The sequence below is a fragment of the Pogoniulus pusillus genome, chromosome 28, assembly GCF_015220805.1.
Source record: "Pogoniulus pusillus isolate bPogPus1 chromosome 28, bPogPus1.pri, whole genome shotgun sequence".
NCBI lineage: Eukaryota > Metazoa > Chordata > Aves > Piciformes > Lybiidae > Pogoniulus > Pogoniulus pusillus.
The window spans coordinates 9,584,276-9,597,326 of record NC_087291.1 but is presented as its reverse complement, the minus strand read 5'-3'; positions in this window follow the sequence as shown (position 1 = coordinate 9,597,326).

Here is a 13,051-nt window from a genome sequence, read left to right as displayed (position 1 = left end):
TTTAGGATAAGTATACCATTACCTCCACTAGTTTTCTAGCAAAATTCTGCACTTTCTACTTGAACCTTGTACCATGAATATAGTGCCAGAAGATGCTTAAGAGAGCTACTCTAAAATACACTTATCTCTGTTATTACATTTACTGCAAAAGTGGCCAGTACAGGGTCCTGGCAGAATACTTTGATTATTGATTTCAGTTTCCAGTAACTTGAATCCCTAGAGTCTCGAAGGCAAAGAATTGGTAGCTTTTTACCTATGCTAAGTAGAGGTCAAAGAAAGTCAGTCTAGTCTTCTGCCTGCTCACAGATTAGAATGTGAACATGTAGCATTCTCAGCCCTCTCATTTCCCTTTAAGAGGTACTGAACTCACCTTCCAGAACAGGCATGCACGCAGTGTGCTTATAGATTACTAATTCTGTATCCCATGTTACAAACGTGGTTTGCTCTGTTGTCTGTTTTTCCACAGTCAAACCATGGGATCATCTGTATTATTTTATCTCACAGGAATGGGATAGTTTGGCAACAGTATCTCTCACCAATTGTTTATGGGGTTTGTTTTACCTCCTTCTAAAGAAAGAAGACGTTTTTCAAACGGCTGCTCTCCAAAAGCCATGGAGTTGGGCTGCTTCTGCCAAAAAAGTGGGTGAGTCAGGCTGCTAACAGATAGTACAAGCAGAACTTCCAGAAGTGCATTAAGCCTTTCCTAGGAATTAGCTCACATCTGACTTCACAGCCGGACACAGCCAGTGCAGCCTAAGCAGAACACACATGAATCATGGCAGAACAACATGTAGCTCAACACACGATGTTATATCACAGCTACAACAATGTGCAGAGTAATAAAAGAGGGAAGAGTCAGAGGGCAATCATATTTTGGCTCCTAATCGGATTGAATAATATTGCGATGAGCCACCCAAAAAGGACAAATGCATTCACACACTTTATTTCCACTGCTCCCAGTACTGCCCAGTGGGTAAAGGCCAGGAAAAGGTAAGGAGTAAGAAGATCACAGCATCCACTGCCTCTGCAAACCTTTAGCAAGCAAAGAGGCCATCTGCTGCAGTTTTCTGCTACACGAGAACATGGAAGTTGAGGAAAGGACTGTGTCCATGGGAAAGGACTATGGGACATTGTTAAGGAACAACTTGGTCACTTCCTGTCTGCTCACAGCAAAATCCACCTGCTTCCTGCATGCCAGAACTAACCAGCTATCTTAATACCTCTTAACATCAAATAACTATATCTGACCATAGTTTACTCTAGAGAAACAGCATGACACATTCAGAAGTTAAAAGACTGCATGTTGTGAGGGAGTCCAGCAACCCAGTAACATAATTTGGTGGTTGGACTCAATGATCTTACAGATCTTTCCCAGCAGAAACAATTCTATGGTTCTATAATGCTTCTGCTAGATCAGTCTTTGCAGAATTTGAAGGTGCCATTTCCAGAAGAGTCTTTCCTAAAGTATTTCCTAAGAGGGTAACTCAAAATAATTTCAGGAGCTAATAAAAGCATGATTTTTAAGAGGTAAGAGTCACTAAAAGATTGTCAAAACTGAATTCTAGAATGACAGAGTTGTGTTCTGTGACGCAATTAATCCAACCCAACACCTAGCTCTCTACAAGACAGTCAACTCTGTCTTGCGCATTCAATTCTGCACAATTTCATTTTGGAGTCAAAACAGGTAGCAAACAAGACTTATATTCAGTAGTGCTTACAGGAGTTCTGTGGAGATAGTCAAGATAAGGCTCTGGGCATCCTGGTCTAGTTGAGGATCCCCCTACTTATTGCACAGAGATTTGGTCTAGAAGATCTTTGGAGGTCCTTTCCAACCCACATTATTCTGTAATACTCTTAATGACACTGAGACATAGTCCCCATTGCTACCAAAACCCAGGGTCAAATAGGGAGATGTGACAAGGGTACACAGCTTTTGGAGGATTGCAGGGAAAGGGCATCCTATTTCAGAAGGAATGATGGCATATGTAATTTCTTTTTTATTTCAACAGATATTGAGCCAAATAGTAAAGACTTAGTGACCAAGTCCCTTCCTAAAGCATACTGCTGGGAAGCTGCAGTGTTTAGAGGCTGTAATGTCACTAGCTCTAAGGAAATCCAGCAACTGCATTGACAGCTGAAGAGATGGGCAGTGAGCCAGACCAGTTTCACTCAGAAATTTTGGCTGCTGGTGTATGAAGAGCTGTCAAAGCCCTGGCTGAAAATTACCCAGCTTCTGGGAGAACTGGGGGAGATTCACACTATTGTCCAGTGCTGGAGCCAGCACTTTCCCAGCCCTCTCAGCTCAGAGCATGCTTTACCAAAATGATTTTCCTATTAACTCTTGTTGTTGGCAGAAGCAATACTACACACAAGGATGGAAATGTTAGCAGCAGCAAAGATATGAGGCCAGTTGATGCTGACTCAGAGCACTCTTGGATGTACAAGAAAAACATAAAGATGGCAGCTTCAGGGAAATTATGAAGAAATAAGGCAACTTTCCTTGCTGAAAGGCCCAAAGCCCCAAAACCACTCTGTGGTTACATGGTCAGGAGATAAGAGGGAGGCTTGAAGAAGTGATACTAAGATGAAGCAATCAGCCACATCCATAGTAAACACCCATGGGCCACATTGTTCCAAACAAACCCAAAAACACCGGTAGGAGTTTGTCTAGTTTTGGTTGGTGTCTATGACCCTGCTACATCACTGCAGAATAATCACTTCTAAAAAGCCAAACCAAAGAATATTAGATTTACAGACAGACATGCACAACTGTAGAAAGTGATGTGATGGTGCTTGCAAGCTGCAACATAGGCTGGATATCTTCCAACTCTTACTCCTACAACTTCACTCAGAGAGTACCTCATGTATTTGTGTTCTGGCCTGCAACACCTGGACACTTACTAAAACCCTACTTGTTTGATATACTGCCTGTGCTAATGGAGAAAATCCACAAAGCTCAAGATCTTGTAAAATTTGTGGGGAGCAAATGTGGCTTGTAGCAAATCTTCAAGCTGGAGAAGTGGAACATAATATTTAGTGCTATGATTAGTGGCACCAAAGTTCCTAATGAATCTGTGTTTAAACTCCAAATACTTGCTGGACAATTACAATAGAGTGCTGTGAATATCAGGTATTTGTCTAAAGAGTCCAACTGCAGAGGGTCCCATCCTGGGTCATGCTGAGAAAAACCTGCTATGTAATTGCAATGTGCTTTGCTGCTTTTCTGGTTAGAGCTAGCTGGGATCTCTTTTAGTCTATGCTACCAGGGCAAAATCTGCATATTCACATTCAACAGAGGAAGCATCAAGAGTACTTCCTTTTTCTTTAAAAACAGTGGTCATTGATTGAAACAGCATCTCTTGAAAACAGGCAGTGAAGTACTCTTGGCTTCAGGTCCATTGCATTTTGTAAATAACCTCCAGACATGAGGTTTTCTTGACTTTCTTTCTAACTTTAGACATATACATTTGTCACGTTGCTTACATTATCAGTAAAAACCCACAACTGCAAAATATCAAGTACTTTTGAAGATGTATAGAACTGGTAATGTGGGTATTTGAAAACAGCATTTGGACTCTAGGATTTTCACATGGGCTTTGACAGACAAAACAGCTTGCAAATTGAATTAACAGAGTCACAGAACCACAGAATTAATCAAGTTGGAAAAGACCTTTAAGATCATCAAGTTCAACTTATCACCCAACTAAATCTACTAACTAATCAACTAGAAAATCTAATCAACTAAACCATGGCACCAAGTGCCACATCCAGTCTCTTTGTAAACACTTCCAGGGACAGGGACTCCACCACCTCCCTGGGCAGCCCATTCCAATGCCAATCACTCTTTCTGTGAAGAACTTCTTCCTAATATCCAGCCTAAACCTGCCCTCATCCAGCCTGAGACTGCATCCACTCTTTCTGGCACTGGTTGCCTGGGAGACCAACCCCCACCTGGCTACAGCCTCCCTTCAGGTAGTTGTAGAAAGCAGTTAACCATCATCACCCCCACAAGCCGCCTCTTCTCCAGGCTGAACACCCCCAAGCTCCCTTAGCTGCTCCTCACAGGGCTATGCTCTAGCTCCCTCACCAGCTGGGGTGCCCTTCTCTGGCCATGTGTCTCTGTGGTCTTCTTAAGGGAACCTGGGACCCCTCAAACCACCACACACCTCAACATCGTTCTTAAACTGAGTGGCCCAGAACTGGACACAGTACTCAGAATGTGGCCTAACCAGTGCTGAGTACAGGAGCAGCATGACTTGCCTGGTCCTGCTAGCCACACCATTCCTGATACAGGCCACGATGCCCTTGGACTTCTTGACCACCTGTGCACACTGCTGGCTCATGTTCAGTCAGCTGTCAAACAGTACCCCCATCACCCTTTCTGCCTGCCACTCTCCAGCCACTCTGTCCCCAGTCTGCGGCACTGCATGGGGTTGTTGTGGCTGAAGTGCAGAACCTGGCACTTCAACTTGTTAAATCTCAGGCTGTTGGGACTGTGGCCATCTATCCAGCCTGTCAATTCTCTGCCTGTACGGTGAAGGGAATGACTGTAGTTAATCTCTTAGGGACTGACAGTTTGATCTCTACAGCTAGCAGCCACAGAGGCAACTGAGCATCACTGTTTCTTCACATACAGGAGGCACCCCAGTTCATCACAGTCAACTTCACAGAAAAAGGAAGCAAGAGAGGACCCTGCACAGCCCAGGAAAGCTCTGAAAGATGGTTCTTCTCTTGCTGTGAGAGAAATTTCTACCATGTTCTCTTGTATTTTCCCTTCAGCTGTCATGCTGTTATACTGACATAGCCACAGCTCTCAAGAGGTGCTTGAACACCTTTGGGTCAGTTCATTGAGTCATCTCTTCAGCTTGTGAAAAATCAGACCACAGAACTCAGGAAATTGGGAATGGAGATAACATTCCCTTTTTGTCTTCACTGGCTTCTCTGGAAATATGGTAATTACCTCCAGCATCTCAGCCAGCTGCAAGGCTTCTGGCTTCTCTGTTTCATTCTTAGCTAGATAGTTTCTGTTCATGCAATGGCCTTTCACCTTCTCTTTTTCCTTTGAAAAGAAACAAGACCATCTGCAAAGTAATGAGAATGAAACCACTTAATTGACTTTCAGGGAGACTGAGTGAGGTTTCCTGAAATGTAACAGGATGTGAAAGCAACAGCATCTCGAGCAATGCTGCATGAGCCTCTAGCAGCAGCACAGCTTGCTGCAATGTCAGGCTGCCCAGGGAACTTCTCTTCATTCAACACACCTCTTCCAATGACATCTTACACTACTTCATTTCTTTGAAGATTCTGCTTCTGACGTCCAGTGTTTGGCAAGTCAAATCTGTTTCTTTTGTCCACGTTTAGGATATTTTGAAATTTCACAACAACAATTGCCAAATTTCATTCACATTCCCCCCACCTTCCTGACCATGTTATCTTTAGTCCAGAGCTCAGATACAGTAGATGCAGCCCAGATCCCGGCATCCTTTTATCCTAACCTTCTGTTTGCAGCAGTGCTGTGACAGCTTTTTCTTGTGCCAAGACTGGCCAGCTGAGGAGAGCAGGAGGATGGGATAAACATGACAAAAGTGCTCTTGTGACACCAGCTTTGTACAAAGGAAATCAGAGATTATGTTTGGAATACAGCTGAATCGTGACGGCTCTCCAACGTGTATATGAACACTTAATTTTCAATAACTATGACTTTCTACTGGCACTACTTTGCCTTTTTTTGTTTTTAAACTTTTAATCAGGCCACAAGTCTCTAACTGAAAGTAACTTTGCTTTCCACCTCTGGTGTCAGAAGTGACAATACCTTCCTCACATGCATGCCTCCAGATTGCAACATTTGGCCAGACCGTGGTGCCTTCAGGTGCCTGACATCCGCTGACATCCTGCAGTATTAACTGTGTCATCTTATTACAGTAGAGCTCACAGACTTCACTGGCCAGACTTTCCACAGAATCTTAGCTATAAAAAACAAACCTTTCCTCTCTCAAACATGTGATGAATAGAAAAATAAATCACTGAATCACTGCCCTGGTTTGGCTCCTGCTTTATTAAAGTGTGATTCGAGCCTCATGGTTTGCTTTTGAAGCCAACATGCTTCGGTACATGCTGTTTGCTGCTGCTGAAACTAGGTGCCTCTAACTCTGTGCCTCTGGAGGTCAGTGTGCTCTTCAGTGGCCTCACTCTGCAGATGAAGTGAGGTCAGATGAGAGATGTTAGGAGTCCAAACTGTTTCACAACACTTGAATGAGAAAACGCAACTCAGGGCCCAGATTCTTGCCCCGGCCCAGTCAGGGCTGGGTTTCAGGCTCTGGAAAGCTTATCCGCTGATGTCAAGAGTGATTTAACATGTGACAGTGCATGGAAACTGGCTGTGCAAGCTGTTGCAACACACAGTAAGAGCAGCAAGGCAGCAGGACTACAAGCACTTTGCTGTGACAGGAGCTCATGCCAAAGAAAACCCTCACATAAGATACTTAGAGCCATCCTCCAGCAGAGGTTGGTTAAGAGGGATAGTAAGTGGGATAACTGGAGGCTCCCCAAGGCAGCTGTGGCAGTTCTCATATCCAGAGATAAGTCTGCGTGCAAGCGGGAGCCAGGAAAAGGGGGGAGGTGATATAAAACATAGGAGAATTCACATTTTCCATGAGCTGAGCACTTTCCCCATGGCAGGAAAGAGGAGAAATCAGAAGCAGGTTTGCTGTTTCTTCTCTGGGTTAAAGAGGAGACTCATCAAGAGGAGAAAATGCCTTGTAATACCGTGACTCAGCAGAAAACGTTACTTGCTTGGAAATGGCTGGAGGACATGGCTAAGACACAGCAGTGAGTCAGAGAAACCTGAGATTTGGTCTGCTGCCTACACTCTTCCCTCCAGCCTCCATTTAACAACCTCAGCATTGGGAAAAAGGTGACCATTCCTGAAAAGATTCCTCATGTTGTCTTGTGCAGCCAGTACAGATTTAAAGTGCATAGCAGAAATAGAAGTACAGGCAACATTATTCCACCTTCTGTGAACTGCTTTTTGACACTGATCTTTCTACTGCAGTTTCCCTGGCATGGTACTAGCAAAACAGGATGATAAACTACAGATGAGCTCTCCAGTGTCTACAGCAATCTAAATTCATAGTGACACACACCTGGGTCAGCAGCTTTTTCACAGGGGAAAAAATACGAGGAAGAAAACAGTTCACATTACAACAGTTACATTCTCTGTGATGATTTTAGGGGAAGACCTCTCAGAAAAGAGGATTAACCTTCTAATAAATCACATGTTATCTTTCCTGAGAACTATCACAAGGGCACTGGAGTAGTGAAGTGCATTTCCAAGATGGTCACCTAATGTGACCTATCCTCTTATGGAGTCAAAAGAAGATAGGAAGAAGTCTCATTCCCAGAAAAGGCACTGCAAGGGTAGAATGTTATCCAAATGCTCTCACTTGTCTGGTTTACTTATCTGGTACCACACAGCAATGGATGGTACCCAAGTACTAAGTCAGAACAAGAGTTTATCAAGTATTTCAGACCTTCAAGCAGTCCTGCTCACCTTTTAGGAAATGTTAATTGTCCTTAAAGTCTTTGGATGGACCTACATAGTGTTTTTCTTTTCACCATTTATGTTACATGACAGTCTGAAGACCCCAGACAGAAGTAAATCTCCTGGTGAGTGGCAGTCTATAACTCACTAGGAGTCTGAGTTTACCCTCTTTGATTTTATAACCCCAGATACTGCAATGGGTTGATTTTAACTCCAAAATAAAGTCACCAGCCTAGCTCCAAAGGTTTGCAAGCAAAATGAAGCTGTTTTAGGAGCAAGCTAAAATCTAAAAGCATTACAAGATATATGTGCAAAACATACTTACAATTATTTACAATGCAGAATCATAGAATGGTTTCGGTTGGAAGAGATCTCAAAGCTTATCCAATTCCAGCCCCCTGCCATAGGCAGGGACACCTCCCACTAGAACAAGTCACTCAAGGCCTCATCCAAACTGGCCTTGAACACCTCCAGAGAGCGAGCATCCACAACCTCCCTGGGCAACCTGTGCCAGAAATAACACAAAAATAAAAACTATTTTAATTGTTCCCCCAGCCCTATGGACAAAGGAATAAGGGAATAGCTCTCCCCGCCAGAGAAAAGTCAGGAAAGTCCCTCTGCTGCTACCTACTTAGCCATAACAAGAGTCTCAGCCAAGCCATGCATAGGGACTAGCCAGCAGCCAGAATGAGGAAGAGAAAAGGAATAGAAGAACACTTTGTGCAGCAAATTATATACTAAACTAGCAAGCAAATGGAATTATATAAACTTATCTATTCTTTTCTTTTGATCCAATACTCTATTTTATTTACCTATTCCTAGTTTTTCTATTCAATGCCACTGGAATTCTCCAATTTCTTGTTTATAATTTAGAACCGAGAGAGGGGTTTAGTTTTAAACCACCACAGATACTGACAATAGGCAACAGGTGAATAGGAAAGAGAATCTAAGTAAAATAAATAGCCTAAATAAAAGGTGATACACAGTGTCAGGGATCATAGAAGTCAAACCAGGACACATGATAACAGTGAAATCTGTGACCCAGTCACAACAAGGATCTGGGTGTTTCTGGATCATTTGTATGTCAGACAACGTGGAAAGACAACATTTACTGAAGACCAAATGATGCTCTTATGAATCTGAAATAGTGCAATATGCAAAAAATGTAAGGCTTTTTATTTACTGGATGGTTTTACTATGATTCCATGAAACTCAAGCTGCTATCTGCAGTGTTATTTTTATCAGTCACGCTGAACAAATCACTCTTTCTTTGCTGCTCTTCTCTTTTAAGTCTCATTGCTCAGCAATTTGACACCTTCTGAAACATTAAAATGAGCAATATTGGTGGGTTTTTCTCCCTAAATTTCTGCTGACGAACCTTGACGACGTGTGAGAGTGCACTGTTGATGCTGGGCCAACCACCAGAGGATGATCCAAGAAGGCAGTTGGAGGCAGTGTCCCCAGTCCCCACAGCTGAAATAATAGGAGTTAAATCCAGCACCGCAAGCTTTAGGCATGACTGCGTACTCGCAGATGTAGCTGCATCAGGCTCTTGGCTCAGGCGCTGCTTTGCCCTGCCTGAGCAGCAGTTTCCAAACCAGGCTGCCAAAGGTCACCTAAGGACCACCGTGCCTCCACTGGTGTCTCTCCTGGGGACAGCTGTTCACACAAGTTCAAAGCTACCCATGTCTTGTCCTCTTAGAATTCACCTCTGAAAAATAGCCCTCTCTTCAGTGCTGAAAAAAACAGAGGCTACAGCTTAACATGTCTGCCCAAACAGAAAGCTAGCTTCCAGGCCCATGCAGCTTATTCCCATGCCTTTTCATTTTCCTCCCTCTCACTTCTGTCCTCTCACCATCAGGCACACAGGCACAGACCACACCTGGAAACTGAAATCCATACCCCACCAGGTGTTTTTTTGTTTGGGGCTTGTTAGTTATTCTTCCCCTGTACTCAGCACTGGTCAGGCCACACCTTAAGAGCTGTGTCCAGTTCTGGGCTCCGCAATTCAAGAGAGATGTTGAGATACTGGAACATGTCCAGAGAAGGGCAACAAAGCTGGTGAGGGGCCTGGAGCACAGCCCTGTGAGGAGAGACTGAGGGAGCTGGGGGTGTGCAGCCTGCAGAAGAGGAGGCTCAGGGGTGACCTCATTGCGGTCTACTACTGCCCAAAGGGAGGCTGTAGCCAAGTGGGGTTGGTCTCTTCTCCCAGGCAACCAGCAACAGGAGGGCACAGACTCATGTTGTGTCAGGGGAGGTCTAGGCTGCATGTTAGGAGGAAGTTCTTCACAAAGAGAGTGATTTACCATTGGAATGGGCTGCCCAGGGAGGTGGTGGAGGCACTGTCCCTGGAGGTGTTCAAGAAAAGCCTGGATGGGGCACTTAGTGCCATGGTCTGGTTGACTGGCTAGGGCTGGGTGCTAGGTTGGACTGGATGATCTTGGAGGTCTCTTCCAACCTGGTTGATTCTATGATTCTGTGATTCTCTTAGGCTGAATGCACAATATTAAGTCTAAGAAAAAGCTCACAAGACTATTCACCAGTCCCCTCTCCTTTGGTCCAAAAGTACACTGCTCTTCAAAACCTCAAAATGAACTGCAAGAAACTACCAAGGAGACAAAAAAGAAAAAACTTCTTCACTATTTCTACACAGACTTTTTTTATAGGCCCTCTGTAACCCAAGGCTGGTGTGTACTGTGTATGTTTCATCATAGGCTTGCTGATGTCTCAGAGGTGGCTAAACGTGATAGCCTGGAAGAAAATACTGACAAACCATCTCCAGAGCCTTCTGGGCTGTAACAAGACAACAAGAAGCTGAAGTTATACCAGATGTCCCACCCAGCTCTAGTCTTAATTCACAATTTGATGGGAAGATCAATCCTTTGAAGCCTTTCCTAAGCATGGTAGCAGCACTCAAAGAATGACTTTGTGGTCCACTGGTGGACCACAGCAAAGCAGGAAGATGTAATGATCAGGTATAAAAAGGACAAACCCTGGTGAGTTTATTCCACCAGTCAGCTTCTGGTCTCCTCTTGAAGGCAGATCACCCACACTGCTGGGTAATTCCCTCATCTCATCTACGAGTGTTATGACACTGTGCCAAGGAGAGTGCCCTGAAGAGGTCAGGGCTCTTACCACCAGAACCACCACATCAGCTTGGGCAGCAGCCCAGAGAAAAGGATGCACCCTAGCTTCAGAAATTCAATCAGAAGCACTTGTAACAGCCATGGGAGATGGCACATTCACTGCTATTTATGCTTTGAAAAAAAACCCTCTCCTGCTCCCTTACTAATTCCCAAACACACTCAGACATGTCAAAAGAGAATCCTAGACTCTCCCACATGATAGCAGACACTAAACGCAGCCACGAAGCAGAATTTTACTTTCCTTGAAGAGTTTTTAAATCTTGAAAGTTATACAACTTTCATTAATCCTTATTGTGCATTAGCACCACGAACAGCAAAAAGAGAAAAGAGGCATTTGAGATTTTATGGAGCAAGCCCCAGATATACAGGACAAATGGCAGCCAAGATGTTTCCTCAGTTGAAAGGTGGCCTGAGGTCCTTATGCTTGGCTGACAGGGTGTTTAACTTTGCTGTGCCAAAATTGTTCAGTGCATGTTTTACACTGAAATAAAATAGGAAACTAGTGGCCTGGTATTTTCCTCCTTAGACAATTTATTTTCAGGAAGAATGGCTACAAGCACACCAAGAGCCAGCATTTCTTTATAGTCTCATTCATCTTAGAGACTCATGAGCTCCCATTAGTTTATCAAGCGGTTCCAGTCTGGGTAGTACCATTATTAGAACTCTAATATCCTCAGAGTCCTTTAGGTGGGCTGGACTTGCTACAAGTAAATGCATTGATAGACAGGAGTTTGGAAAACAGCTAAATATGCCCCAGAGGTTTAAATGGTAAAGCAGGAAGAAACAAATATTTATTGCATATTTAGCCTCTTGCTCTCTGGGCAGCTTGTTTAATGCATAGTGTAAGGGTGGCAATGCTGCTATAGTATACTCCTGATAGGATTCATGCTATGAATCCACCTGCAGCACAGAGCACACGTGGGCAAATGGGATTAGGTAATTGAATTCTCTTCTTTAGGAGGCTGAGAAAGAATAGAAAGGAGGTGAGTTTGCCTGAGAAGACTTGAACAGCAGCAGGGAAAAAAGTAGCAAGGATCCATTAATTCTTCGAAGCTCTAGGCAGAATCCACCCCTGACAGCCCCCCTGGGCAACACTAAGTGCCCTGGTACCTAGTCTGTTGCAGCAGCCTGCACTTCCACAGCCAAGTGTCCTAAGGAATCGGGAGGATATTTTTCTTTTCATTTTGGAGTAGCAGTAAAGAGAGCATTTCCTTAGCTGACCTTGCATCATGGCTCCCAGATGTCATTTGTGTCTTAAAGTCCAAAGGAGAAGGCAATGAAAAAGTTTTTGCTGCTAAGGTCCACTCGATGCAAGGCATGAAGCAGGCACTTTTGGTGGAATGAGAGGCAGAGTGACATATTTAAGCAATCCTGAGAAAGTCCAGGATTAGTTCTTGTAAACTTGCCTGAAATTATAGTAAAAAGTGGAAGAAAATCAAAGCATTTTAAAACGGGAAAAACTTTGGCTTCATCATTTGCCAAGATCTTCTTTAAAACTACGCAAGCAGCCAGGCCAGAATGAAAATGGGGTTTGCTTGGGTTTTTGTCCTTTATTTAGTTAGCTATTTATTTAAAGTATGCACTAACTTATAGTTCTAAGTTAAGGGGAAAGAACAACAAGCAAAACTTGTTCTCTAGAAACGTGCATGTAAAATGCAAGTGGATATGTTTCCATTTTTGCTTTTCTAGGACCGGGGCCTGGAAATTACCTTTTCTTCTCAGAAGACTTAGCAAGCAATTCACATTCTAAAAGCAGTTACCAGATGCAGTTTATCCTGTTTGCTTTTCAAAAGAATAAAAAAAAAGGCAGAAAGCACTGACCAGCACTAACCATTTAATTGCCAGACAAGAGCTACAGGCTATTGTGCACTCGGTAGAAAGGGTAGCACGAAAAATTAAGTGCTAAGTGGCTCATTTAGCTTACAGATGTTCTGCGTTCTTATCAAGCAGCATTGGATGTCACAGAATGACAGTTTTCATTTCCTTTGCTGATTGCTCTGTTTGGATCCCTCTGACGCAGATTATTGCTTTTACAAGAACATGGGCCAGCTGGAGGGCAAACATCTCAATTTTTCTTTCCTTCTCTTTTCTGTCTTTCTTTCACGGTGTGTAGTGGAGATGCAAAGTCACGATGTATAGCTTGGGTTTATAATAGATATTCTGATTTTTTTTTTTTTTTAGGCATTCAAGTATAAACTCAGGTCCATAAATTACAGGGTTGTAATTCAAGCTTCGTCTGGAGAAAGTGATCATAGAATCATAGAATGTCAGGGACTGGAATGGACCTGAAAAGATCATCTGGTTCAGCCCCCATGCCAGAGCAGGATCACCTAGAGTAGTTCACTTTGAAATGCATCCAGATTGT